Genomic DNA, 13,388 nt, shown 5'->3' on the forward strand with positions numbered 1-13,388 from the left:
TCAGTGTCTGTATGTAAGTGTCTGTATGTAAGTGTCTGTATGTAAGTGTCTTAGTGTCTGTATGTAAGTGTCTGTATGTAATTGTCTGTGTGTAAGTGTTTTTATGTAAGAGTCTGTATGTAAGTGTCTGTATGTAAGTGTCTAAGTGTCTGTATGTAAGTGTCTGTATGTAAGTGTCTGTATGTAAGTGTCTCAGTGTCTGCATGTAAGTGTCTGTATGTAAGTGTCTGTATGTAAGTGTCTGTATGTAAGTGTCTCAGTGTCTGTATGTAAGTGTCTGTATGTAAGTGTCTCAGTGTCTGTATGTAAGTGTCTGTATGTAAGTGTCTGTATGTAAATGTCTCAGTGTCTGTATGTAAGTGTATGTATGTAAGTGTCTGTATGTAAGTGTCTTAGTGTCTGTATGTAAGTGTCTGTATGTAATTGTCTGTATGTAAGTGTCTTTATGTAAGAGTCTGTATGTAAGGGTCTGTATGTAAGTGTCTAAGGGTCTGTATGTAAGTGTCTAAGTGTCTGTATGTAAGTGTCTTTATGTAAGAGTCTGTAAGTAAGTGTCTGTATGTAAGTGTCTCAGTGTCTGTATGTAAGTGTATGTAAGTGTCTGCATGTAAGTGTCTCAGTGTCTGTATGTAAATGTCTGTATGTAAGTGTCTGTATGTAAGTGTCTTAGTGTCTGTATGTAAGTGTCTGTATGTAATTGTCTGTATGTAAGTGTCTTTATGTAAGAGTCTGTATGTAAGTGTCTGTATGTAAGTGTCTAAGTGTCTGTATGTAAGTGTCTTTATGTAAGAGTCTGTATGTAAGTGTCTGTATGTAAGTGTCTAAGTGTCTGTATGTAAGGGTCTGTATGTAAGTGTCTGTATGTAAGTGTCTGTGTGTAAGGGTCTATATGTAAGTGTTTGTATGTAAGTGTCTGTATGTAAGTGTCTCAGTGTCTGTTTGTGTCAGTATGTAAGTGTCTGTATGTAAGTGTATATGTAAGTGTATGTATGTAAGTGCCTGTATGTAAGTGTCTGTATGTAAGTGTGTGTATGTAAGTGTCTGTATGTAAGTGTCTGTATGTAAGTATCTCTATGTAAATGTCTGTGTGTAAGTGTCTGTATGTAAGTGTCTTAGTGTCTGTATGTAAGTGTCTGTATGTAAGTGTCTGTATGTGTCTGTATGTAAGTGTCTGTATGTAAGTGTCTGTATGTAAGTGTCTGTATGTAAGTGCCTGTTTGTAAGTGCCTGTATGTAAGTGTCTGTATGTAAGTGCCTCAGTGTCTGTATGTAAGTGTCTGTATGTAAGTGTCTCAGTGTCTGTATGTAAGTGTCTGTATGTAAGTGTCTCAGTGTCTGTATGTAAGTGTCTGTATGTAAGTGTCTGTATGTAAGTGTCTGTATGTAAATGTCTCAGTGTCTGTATGTAAGTGTCTGTATGTAAGTGTCTGTATGTAAGTGTCTTAGTGTCTGTATGTAAGTGTCTGTATGTAATTTGCTGTGTGTAAGTGTTTTTATGTAAGAGTCTGTATGTAAGTGTCTGTATGTAAGTGTCTAAGTGTCTGTATGTAAGTGTCTTTATGTAAGAGTCTGTATGTGTCTCTATGTAAGTGTCTAAGTGTGTGTATGTAAGGGTCTGTATGTAAGTGTCTGTATGTAAGTGTCTCAGTGTCTGTATGTAAGTGTCTGTATGTAAGCATCTGTATGTAAGTGTCTATGTAAGTGTCTCAGTGTCTTTATTTAAGTGTCTGTATGTAAGTGTCTTAGTGTCTGTATGTAAGTGTCTGTATGTAATTGTCTGTATGTAAGTGTCTTTATGTAAGAGTCTGTATGTAAGTGTCTGTATGTAAGTGTCTAAGTGTCTGTATGTAAGTGTCTTTATGTAAGAGTCTGTATGTAAGTGTCTGTATGTAAGTGTCTAAGTGTCTGTATGTAAGGGTCTGTATGTAAGTGTCTGTATGTAAGTGTCTGTGTGTAAGGGTCTATATGTAAGTGTTTGTATGTAAGTGTCTGTATGTAAGTGTCTCAGTGTCTGTTTGTGTCAGTATGTAAGTGTCTGTATGTAAGTGTCTATGTAAGTGTATGTATGTAAGTGCCTGTATGTAAGTGTCTGTATGTAAGTGTGTGTATGTAAGTGTCTGTATGTAAGTGTCTGTATGTAAGTATCTCTATGTAAATGTCTGTGTGTAAGTGTCTGTATGTAAGTGTCTTAGTGTCTGTATGTAAGTGTCTGTATTTAAGTGTCTGTATGTGTCTGTATGTAAGTGTCTGTATGTAAGTGTCTGTATGTAAGTGTCTGTATGTAAGTGCCTGTTTGTAAGTGCCTGTATGTAAGTGTCTGTATGTAAGTGCCTCAGTGTCTGTATGTAAGTGTCTGTATGTAAGTGTCTCAGTGTCTGTATGTAAGTGTCTGTATGTAAGTGTCTCAGTGTCTGTATGTAAGTGTCTGTATGTAAGTGTCTGTATGTAAGTGTCTGTATGTAAATGTCTCAGTGTCTGTATGTAAGTGTATGTAAGCGTTTGTATGTCAGTGTCTATGTAAGTGTCTCAGTGTCTGTATGTAAGTGTCTGTATGTAAGTGTCTGTATGTAAGTGTCTTAGTGTCTGTATGTAAGTGTCTGTATGTAATTGTCTGTGTGTAAGTGTTTTTATGTAAGAGTCTGTATGTAAGTGTCTGTATGTAAGTGTCTAAGTGTCTGTATGTAAGTGTCTGTATGTAAGTGTCTGTATGTAAGTGTCTCAGTGTCTGCATGTAAGTGTCTGTATGTAAGTGTCTGTATGTAAGTGTCTGTATGTAAGTGTCTCAGTGTCTGTATGTAAGTGTCTGTATGTAAGTGTCTCAGTGTCTGTATGTAAGTGTCTGTATGTAAGTGTCTGTATGTAAATGTCTCAGTGTCTGTATGTAAGTGTATGTATGTAAGTGTCTGTATGTAAGTGTCTTAGTGTCTGTATGTAAGTGTCTGTATGTAATTGTCTGTATGTAAGTGTCTTTATGTAAGAGTCTGTATGTAAGGGTCTGTATGTAAGTGTCTAAGGGTCTGTATGTAAGTGTCTAAGTGTCTGTATGTAAGTGTCTTTATGTAAGAGTCTGTAAGTAAGTGTCTGTATGTAAGTGTCTCAGTGTCTGTATGTAAGTGTATGTAAGTGTCTGCATGTAAGTGTCTCAGTGTCTGTATGTAAATGTCTGTATGTAAGTGTCTGTATGTAAGTGTCTTAGTGTCTGTATGTAAGTGTCTGTATGTAATTGTCTGTATGTAAGTGTCTTTATGTAAGAGTCTGTATGTAAGTGTCTGTATGTAAGTGTCTAAGTGTCTGTATGTAAGTGTCTTTATGTAAGAGTCTGTATGTAAGTGTCTGTATGTAAGTGTCTAAGTGTCTGTATGTAAGGGTCTGTATGTAAGTGTCTGTATGTAAGTGTCTGTGTGTAAGGGTCTATATGTAAGTGTTTGTATGTAAGTGTCTGTATGTAAGTGTCTCAGTGTCTGTTTGTGTCAGTATGTAAGTGTCTGTATGTAAGTGTATATGTAAGTGTATGTATGTAAGTGCCTGTATGTAAGTGTCTGTATGTAAGTGTGTGTATGTAAGTGTCTGTATGTAAGTGTCTGTATGTAAGTATCTCTATGTAAATGTCTGTGTGTAAGTGTCTGTATGTAAGTGTCTTAGTGTCTGTATGTAAGTGTCTGTATGTAAGTGTCTGTATGTGTCTGTATGTAAGTGTCTGTATGTAAGTGTCTGTATGTAAGTGTCTGTATGTAAGTGCCTGTTTGTAAGTGCCTGTATGTAAGTGTCTGTATGTAAGTGCCTCAGTGTCTGTATGTAAGTGTCTGTATGTAAGTGTCTCAGTGTCTGTATGTAAGTGTCTGTATGTAAGTGTCTCAGTGTCTGTATGTAAGTGTCTGTATGTAATTTGCTGTGTGTAAGTGTTTTTATGTAAGAGTCTGTATGTAAGTGTCTGTATGTAAGTGTCTAAGTGTCTGTATGTAAGTGTCTTTATGTAAGAGTCTGTATGTGTCTCTATGTAAGTGTCTAAGTGTGTGTATGTAAGGGTCTGTATGTAAGTGTCTGTATGTAAGTGTCTCAGTGTCTGTATGTAAGTGTCTGTATGTAAGCATCTGTATGTAAGTGTCTATGTAAGTGTCTCAGTGTCTTTATTTAAGTGTCTGTATGTAAGTGTCTCAGTGTCTATATGTAAGTGTCTCAGTGTCTGTTTGTAAGTGTCTGTAAGTAAGTGTCTCAGTGTCTGTATGTAAGTGTCTGTATGTAAGTGGCTGTATGTAAGTGTCTGTATGTAAGTGTCTCAGTGTCTGTATGTAAGTGTCTGTATGTTAGTGTCTCAGTGTCTGTATGTAAGTGTCTGTATGTAAGTGTCTGTATGTAAGTGTCTGTATGTAAATGTCTCAGTGTCTGTATGTAAGTGTATGTAAGCGTCTGTATGTAAGTGTCTATGTAAGTGTCTCAGTGTCTGTATGTAAGTGTCTGTATGTAAGTGTCTGTATGTAAGTGTCTTAGTGTCTGTATGTAAGTGTCTGTATGTAATTGTCTGTATGTAAGTGTCTTAATGTAAGAGTCTGTATGTAAGTGTCTGTATGTAAGTGTCTAAGTGTTTGTATGTAAGTGTCTTTATGTAAGAGTCTGTATGTAAGTGTCTGTATGTAAGTGTGGGTATGTAAGTGTCTGTATGTAAGTGTCTGTATGTAAGTATCTCTATGTAAATGTCTGTGTGTAAGTGTCTGTATGTAAGTGTCTTAGTGTCTGTATGTAAGTGTCTGTATTTAAGTGTCTGTATGTGTCTGTATGTAAGTGTCTGTATGTAAGTGTCTGTATGTAAGTGTCTGTATGTAAGTGCCTGTTTGTAAGTGCCTGTATGTAAGTGTCTGTATGTAAGTGCCTCAGTGTCTGTATGTAAGTGTCTGTATGTAAGTGTCTCAGTGTCTGTATGTAAGTGTCTGTATGTAAGTGTCTCAGTGTCTGTATGTAAGTGTCTGTATGTAAGTGTCTGTATGTAAGTGTCTGTATGTAAATGTCTCAGTGTCTGTATGTAAGTGTATGTAAGCGTTTGTATGTCAGTGTCTATGTAAGTGTCTCAGTGTCTGTATGTAAGTGTCTGTATGTAAGTGTCTGTATGTAAGTGTCTTAGTGTCTGTATGTAAGTGTCTGTATGTAATTGTCTGTGTGTAAGTGTTTTTATGTAAGAGTCTGTATGTAAGTGTCTGTATGTAAGTGTCTAAGTGTCTGTATGTAAGTGTCTGTATGTAAGTGTCTGTATGTAAGTGTCTCAGTGTCTGCATGTAAGTGTCTGTATGTAAGTGTCTGTATGTAAGTGTCTGTATGTAAGTGTCTCAGTGTCTGTATGTAAGTGTCTGTATGTAAGTGTCTCAGTGTCTGTATGTAAGTGTCTGTATGTAAGTGTCTGTATGTAAATGTCTCAGTGTCTGTATGTAAGTGTATGTATGTAAGTGTCTGTATGTAAGTGTCTTAGTGTCTGTATGTAAGTGTCTGTATGTAATTGTCTGTATGTAAGTGTCTTTATGTAAGAGTCTGTAAGTAAGTGTCTGTATGTAAGTGTCTCAGTGTCTGAATGTAAGTGTATGTAAGTGTCTGCATGTAAGTGTCTCAATGTCTGTATGTAAATGTCTGTATGTAAGTGTCTGTATGTAAGTGTCTTAGTGTCTGTATGTAAGTGTCTGTATGTAATTGTCTGTATGTAAGTGTCTTTATGTAAGAGTCTGTATGTAAGTGTCTGTATGTAAGTGTCTAAGTGTCTGTATGTAAGTGTCTTTATGTAAGGGTCTGTATGTAAGTGTCTGTATGTAAGTGTCTAAGTGTCTGTATGTAAGGGTCTGTATGTAAGTGTCTGTATGTAAGTGTCTGTGTGTAAGGGTCTATATGTAAGTGTTTGTATGTAAGTGTCTGTATGTAAGTGTCTCAGTGTCTGTTTGTGTCAGTATGTAAGTGTCTGTATGTAAGTGTCTATGTAAGTGTATGTATGTAAGTGCCTGTATGTAAGTGTCTGTATGTAAGTGTGTGTATGTAAGTGTCTGTATGTAAGTGTCTGTATGTAAGTATCTCTATGTAAATGTCTGTGTGTAAGTGTCTGTATGTAAGTGTCTTAGTGTCTGTATGTAAGTGTCTGTATTTAAGTGTCTGTATGTGTCTGTATGTAAGTGTCTGTATGTAAGTGTCTGTATGTAAGTGTCTGTATGTAAGTGCCTGTTTGTAAGTGCCTGTATGTAAGTGTCTGTATGTAAGAGCCTCAGTGTCTGTATGTAAGTGTCTGTATGTAAGTGTCTCAGTGTCTGTATGTAAGTGTCTGTATGTAAGTGTCTCAGTGTCTGTATGTAAGTGTCTGTATGTAAGTGTCTGTATGTAAGTGTCTGTATGTAAATGTCTCAGTGTCTGTATGTAAGTGTATGTAAGCGTTTGTATGTCAGTGTCTATGTAAGTGTCTCAGTGTCTGTATGTAAGTGTCTGTATGTAAATGTATGTATGTAAGTGTCTTAGTGTCTGTATGTAAGTGTCTGTATGTAATTGTCTGTGTGTAAGTGTTTTTATGTAAGAGTCTGTATGTAAGTGTCTGTATGTAAGTGTCTAAGTGTCTGTATGTAAGTGTCTGTATGTAAGTGTCTGTATGTAAGTGTCTCAGTGTCTGCATGTAAGTGTCTGTATGTAAGTGTCTGTATGTAAGTGTCTGTATGTAAGTGTCTCAGTGTCTGTATGTAAGTGTCTGTATGTAAGTGTCTCAGTGTCTGTATGTAAGTGTCTGTATGTAAGTGTCTGTATGTAAATGTCTCAGTGTCTGTATGTAAGTGTATGTATGTAAGTGTCTGTATGTAAGTGTCTTAGTGTCTGTATGTAAGTGTCTGTATGTAATTGTCTGTATGTAAGTGTCTTTATGTAAGAGTCTGTATGTAAGGGTCTGTATGTAAGTGTCTAAGGGTCTGTATGTAAGTGTCTAAGTGTCTGTATGTAAGTGTCTTTATGTAAGAGTCTGTAAGTAAGTGTCTGTATGTAAGTGTCTCAGTGTCTGTATGTAAGTGTATGTAAGTGTCTGCATGTAAGTGTCTCAGTGTCTGTATGTAAATGTCTGTATGTAAGTGTCTGTATGTAAGTGTCTTAGTGTCTGTATGTAAGTGTCTGTATGTAATTGTCTGTATGTAAGTGTCTTTATGTAAGAGTCTGTATGTAAGTGTCTGTATGTAAGTGTCTAAGTGTCTGTATGTAAGTGTCTTTATGTAAGAGTCTGTATGTAAGTGTCTGTATGTAAGTGTCTAAGTGTCTGTATGTAAGGGTCTGTATGTAAGTGTCTGTATGTAAGTGTCTGTGTGTAAGGGTCTATATGTAAGTGTTTGTATGTAAGTGTCTGTATGTAAGTGTCTCAGTGTCTGTTTGTGTCAGTATGTAAGTGTCTGTATGTAAGTGTATATGTAAGTGTATGTATGTAAGTGCCTGTATGTAAGTGTCTGTATGTAAGTGTGTGTATGTAAGTGTCTCTATGTAAGTGTCTGTATGTAAGTATCTCTATGTAAATGTCTGTGTGTAAGTGTCTGTATGTAAGTGTCTTAGTGTCTGTATGTAAGTGTCTGTATGTAAGTGTCTGTATGTGTCTGTATGTAAGTGTCTGTATGTAAGTGTCTGTATGTAAGTGTCTGTATGTAAGTGCCTGTTTGTAAGTGCCTGTATGTAAGTGTCTGTATGTAAGTGCCTCAGTGTCTGTATGTAAGTGTCTGTATGTAAGTGTCTCAGTGTCTGTATGTAAGTGTCTGTATGTAAGTGTCTCAGTGTCTGTATGTAAGTGTCTGTATGTAAGTGTCTGTATGTAAGTGTCTGTATGTAAGTGTCTGTATGTAAGTGTCTCAGTGTCTGTATGTAAGTGTCTGTATGTAAGTGTCTGTATGTAAGTGTCTTAGTGTCTGTATGTAAGTGTCTGTATGTAATTGTCTGTATGTAAGTGTCTTTATGTAAGAGTCTGTATGTAAGTATCTGTATGTAAGTGTCTAAGTGTCTGTATGTAAGTGTCTTTATGTAAGAGTCTGTATGTAAGTGTCTGTATGTAAGTGTCTAAGTGTGTGTATGTAAGGGTCTGTATGTAAGTGTCTGCATGTAAGTATCTGTATGTAAGTGTCTGTATGTAAGTGTTTGTATGTAAGTGTCTGTATGTAAGTGTCTCAGTGTCTGTTTGTGTCAGTATGTAAGTGTCTGTATGTAAGTGTCTGTATGTAAGTGTCTGTATGTAAGTGTGTGTATGTACGTGTCTGTATGTAAGTGTCTGTATGTAAGTGTCTCACTATCTGTATGTAAATGTCTTTATGTAAGTGTCTGTATGTAAGTGTCTGTATGTAAGTGTCTGTATGTAAGTCTCAGTGTCTGTATGTCAGTGTGTGTTTGTAAGTGTCTGTATGTAAGTATCTGTATGTAAGTGTCTGTATTTAAGTGTCTCAGTGTCTGTAAGTAAGTGTCTAAGTGTCTGTATGTAAGTGTCTGTATGTAAGCTTCTGTATGTAAGTGTCTGTAAGTAATGTCTCTATGTAAGTGTCTCAGTGTCTATATGTAAGTGTCTGTATGTAAGTGTCTCAATGTAAGTGTCTGTATGTAAGTGTCTGTATGTCAGTGTCACAGTGTCTGTATGTAAGTGTCTGTATGTAAGTGTCTCAGTGTCTGTATGTAAGTGTCTGTATGTAAGCATCTGTATGTGTCTATGTAAGTGTCTCAGTGTCTGTATGTAAGTGTCTGTATGTAAGTGTCTGTATGTAAGTGTCTCAGTGTCTGTATGTAAGTGTCTGTATGTAAGTGTCTCAGTGTCTGTATGTAAGTGTATGTAAGCGTCTGTATGTAAGTGTCTATGTAAGTGTCTCAGTGTCTGTATGTAAGTGTCTGTATGTAAGTGTCTGTATGTAAGTGTCTCAGTGTCTGTATGTAAGTGTCTGTATGTAAGTGTCTGTATGTAAGTGTCTCAGTGTCTGTATGTAAGTGTCTGTATGTAAGTGTCTGTATGTAAGTGTCTCAGTGTCTGTATGTAAGTGTCTTATGTTAGTGTCTCAGTGTCTGTATGTAAGTGTCTGTATGTAAGTGTCTGTATGTAAGTGTCTGTATGTAAATGTCTCAGTGTCTGTATGTAAGTGTATGTAAGCGTCTGTATATAAGTGTCTATGTAAGTGTCTCAGTGTCTGTATGTAAGTGTCTGTATGTAAGTGTCTGTATGTAAGTGTCTTAGTGTCTGTATGTAAGTGTCTGTATGTAATTGTCTGTATGTAAGTGTCTGTATGTAAGTGTCTGTATGTAAGTGTCTTCGTGTCTGTATGTAAGTGTCTGTATGTAAGTGTCTGTATGTAAGTGTCTCAGCGTCTATATGTGTCTGTATGTAAGTGTCTGTATGTAAGTGTCTCAGTGTCTGTATGTAAGTGTCTGTATGTAAGCGTCTGTATGTAAGTGTCTATGTAAGTGTCTCAGTGTCTTTATGTAAGTGTCTGTATGTAAGTGTCTCAGTGTCTGTATGTAAGTGTCTCAGTGTCTGTATGTAAGTGTCTGTATGTAAGTGTCTCAGTGTCTGTATGTAAGTGTCTGTATGTAAGTTTCTGTATGTAAGTGTCTGTATGTAAGTGTCTCAGTGTCTGTATGGAAGTGTCTGTATGTAAGTGTCTCAGTGTCTGTATGTAAGTGTCTGTTTGTAAGTGTCTGTATGTAAGTGTCTGTATGTAAGTGTATGTATGTAAGTGTCTCAGTGTCTCTATGTAAGTGTCTGTATGTAAGTGTCTGTATGTAAGTGTCTTAGTGTCTGTATGTAAGTGTCTGTATGTAATTGTCTGTATGTAAGTGTCTTTATGTAAGAGTCTTATGTAAGTGTCTGTATGTAAGTGTCTAAGTGTCTGTATGTCAGTGTCTGTATGTAAGTGTCTAAGTGTCTGTATGTAAGGGTCTGTATGTAAGTGACTGTATGTAAGTGTCTGTATGTAAGTGTCTGTATGTAAGTGTCTTAGTGTCTGTATGTAAGTGTCTGTATGTAATTGTCTGTATGTAAGTGTCTTTATGTAAGAGTCTGTATGTAAGTATCTGTATGTAAGTGTCTAAGTGTCTGTATGTAAGTGTCTTTATGTAAGAGTCTGTATGTAAGTGTCTGTATGTAAGTGTCTAAGTGTGTGTATGTAAGGGTCTGTATGTAAGTGTCTAAGTGTCTGTATGTAAGTGTCTGTATGTAAGTGTCTGTATGTAAGTGTTTGTATGTAAGTGTCTATGTAAGTGTCTCAGTGTCTTTATGTAAGTGTCTGTATGTAAGTGTCTCAGTGTCTGTATGTAAGTGTCTCAGTGTCTGTATGTAAGTGTCTGTATGTAAGTGTCTCAGTGTCTGTATGTAAGTTTCTGTATGTAAGTGTCTGTATGTAAGTGTCTCAGTGTCTGTATGGAAGTGTCTGTATGTAAGTGTCTCAGTGTCTGTATGTAAGTGTCTGTTTGTAAGTGTCTGTTTGTAAGTGTCTGTATGTAAGTGTCTGTATGTAAGTGTATGTATGTAAGTGTCTCAGTGTCTGTATGTAAGTGTATGTAAGCGTCTGTATGTAAGTGTCTATGTAAGTGTCTCAGTGTCTTTACGTAAGTGTCTGTATGTAAGTGTCTCAGTGTCTGTATGTAAGTGTCTCAGTGTCTGTATGTAAGTGTCTGTATGTAAGTGTCTCAGTGTCTGTATGTAAGTGTCTGTATGTAAGTTTCTGTATGTAAGTGTCTGTATGTAAGTGTCTCAGTGTCTGTATGGAAGTGTCTGTATGTAAGTGTCTCAGTGTCTGTATGTAAGTGTCTGTTTGTAAGTGTCTGTATGTAAGTGTCTGTATGTAAGTGTATGTATGTAAGTGTCTCAGTGTCTGTATGTAAGTGTATGTAAGCATCTGTATGTAAGTGTCTATGTAAGTGTCTCAGTGTCTCTATGTAAGTGTCTGTATGTAATTGTCTGTATGTAAGTGTCTTAGTGTCTGTATGTAAGTGTCTGTATGTAATTGTCTGCATGTAAGTGTCTTTATGTAAGAGTCTTATGTAAGTGTCTGTATGTAAGTGTCTAAGTGTCTGTATGTAAGTGTCTTTATGTAAGAGTCTGTATGTCAGTGTCTGTATGTAAGTGTCTAAGTGTCTGTATGTAAGGGTCTGTATGTAAGTGTCTGTATGTAAGTGTCTGTATGTAAGTGTCTGTATGTAAGTGTCTTAGTGTCTGTATGTAAGTGTCTGTATGTAATTGTCTGTATGTAAGTGTCTTTATGTAAGAGTCTGTATTTAAGTGTCTGTATGTAAGTGTCTGTATGTAAGTGTCTCAGTGTCTGTATGTAAGTGTCTGTATGTAAGTGTCTGTATGTAAGTGTCTGTATGTAAGTGTCTCAGTGTCTGAATGTAAGTGTCTGTATGTAAGTGTCTCAGTGTCTGTATGTAAGTGTTTGTATGTAAGTGTCTGTATGTAAGTGTCTGTATGTAAATGTCTCAGTGTCTGTATGTAAGTGTATGTAAGCGTCTGGATATAAGTGTCTATGTAAGTGTCTCAGTGTCTGTATGTAAGTGTCTGTATGTAAGTGTCTGTATGTAAGTGTCTTAGTGTCTGTATGTAAGTGTCTGTATGTAAGTGTCTGTATGTAAGTGTCTGTATGTAAGTGTCTTCGTGTCTGTATGTAAGTGTCTGTATGTAAGTGTCTGTATGTAAGTGTCTCAGCGTCTATATGTGTCTGTATGTAAGTGTCTGTATGTAAGTGTCTCAGTGTCTGTATGTAAGTGTCTGTATGTAAGCATCTGTATGTAAGTGTCTATGTAAGTGTCTCAGTGTCTTTATGTAAGTGTCTGTATGTAAGTGTCTCAGTGTCTGTATGTAAGTGTCTCAGTGTCTGTATGTAAGTGTCTGTATGTAAGTGTCTCAGTGTCTGTATGTAAGTGTCTGTATGTAAGTTTCTGTATGTAAGTGTCTGTATGTAAGTGTCTCAGTGTCTGTATGGAAGTGTCTGTATGTAAGTTTCTGTATGTAAGTGTCTGTATGTAAGTGTCTCAGTGTCTGTATGGAAGTGTCTGTATGTAAGTGTCTCAGTGTCTTAGTGTCTGTATGTAAGTGTCTGTATGTAATTGTCTGTATGTAAGTGTCTTTATGTAAGAGTCTGTATTTAAGTGTCTGTATGTAAGTGTCTGTATGTAAGTGTCTCAGTGTCTGTATGTAAGTGTCTGTATGTAAGTGTCTGTATGTAAGTGTCTGTATGTAAGTGTCTCAGTGTCTGAATGTAAGTGTCTGTATGTAAGTGTCTCAGTGTCTGTATGTAAGTGTTTGTATGTAAGTGTCTGTATGTAAGTGTCTGTATGTAAATGTCTCAGTGTCTGTATGTAAGTGTATGTAAGCGTCTGGATATAAGTGTCTATGTAAGTGTCTCAGTGTCTGTATGTAAGTGTCTGTATGTAAGTGTCTGTATGTAAGTGTCTTAGTGTCTGTATGTAAGTGTCTGTATGTAAGTGTCTGTATGTAAGTGTCTGTATGTAAGTGTCTTCGTGTCTGTATGTAAGTGTCTGTATGTAAGTGTCTCAGCGTCTATATGTGTCTGTATGTAAGTGTCTGTATGTAAGTGTCTCAGTGTCTGTATGTAAGTGTCTGTATGTAAGCATCTGTATGTAAGTGTCTATGTAAGTGTCTCAGTGTCTTTATGTAAGTGTCTGTATGTAAGTGTCTCAGTGTCTGTATGTAAGTGTCTCAGTGTCTGTATGTAAGTGTCTGTATGTAAGTGTCTCAGTGTCTGTATGTAAGTGTCTGTATGTAAGTTTCTGTATGTAAGTGTCTGTATGTAAGTGTCTCAGTGTCTGTATGGAAGTGTCTGTATGTAAGTGTCTCAGTGTCTGTATGTAAGTGTATGTAAGCGTCTGTATGTAAGTGTCTATGTAAGTGTCTCAGTGTCTGTATGTAAGTGTCTGTATGTAAGTGTCTGTATGTAAGTGTCTTAGTGTCTGTATGTAAGTGTCTGTATGTAATTGTCTGTATGTAAGTGTCTTTATGTAAGAGTCTTATGTAAGTCTGTATGTAAGTGTCTAAGTGTCTGTATGTAAGTGTCTTTATGTAAGAGTCTGTATGTCAGTGTTTGTATGTAAGTGTCTAAGTGTCTGTATGTAAGGGTCTGTATGTAAGTGTCTCTATGTAAGTGTCTGTATGTAAGTGTGTGTAAGTGTTTGTATGTAAGTGTCTGTATGTAAGTGTCTCAGTGTCTGTTTGTGTCAGTATGTAAGTGTCTGTATGTAAGTGTCTATGTAAGTGTCTGTATGTAAGTGCCTGTATGTAAGTTTGTGGGGAGCGATAGTGTAGCGGTTAGCGCGCTGCGCTATGAACCTGGCGACCCGGGTTCGATTCCCGCTCACGGCCAACACCAGTGACGATTATCTGAACCGGTCCCGGGCCTCTCCTAGGTCGACTCAGCCTC

The sequence above is a fragment of the Petromyzon marinus genome, unplaced genomic scaffold (assembly GCF_048934315.1).
Source record: "Petromyzon marinus isolate PM22_M1 ecotype Great Lakes invasive population unplaced genomic scaffold, UKy_Petmar_22M1.pri1.0 PM_G_Scaffold_1, whole genome shotgun sequence".
Lineage (NCBI taxonomy): Eukaryota > Metazoa > Chordata > Hyperoartia > Petromyzontiformes > Petromyzontidae > Petromyzon > Petromyzon marinus.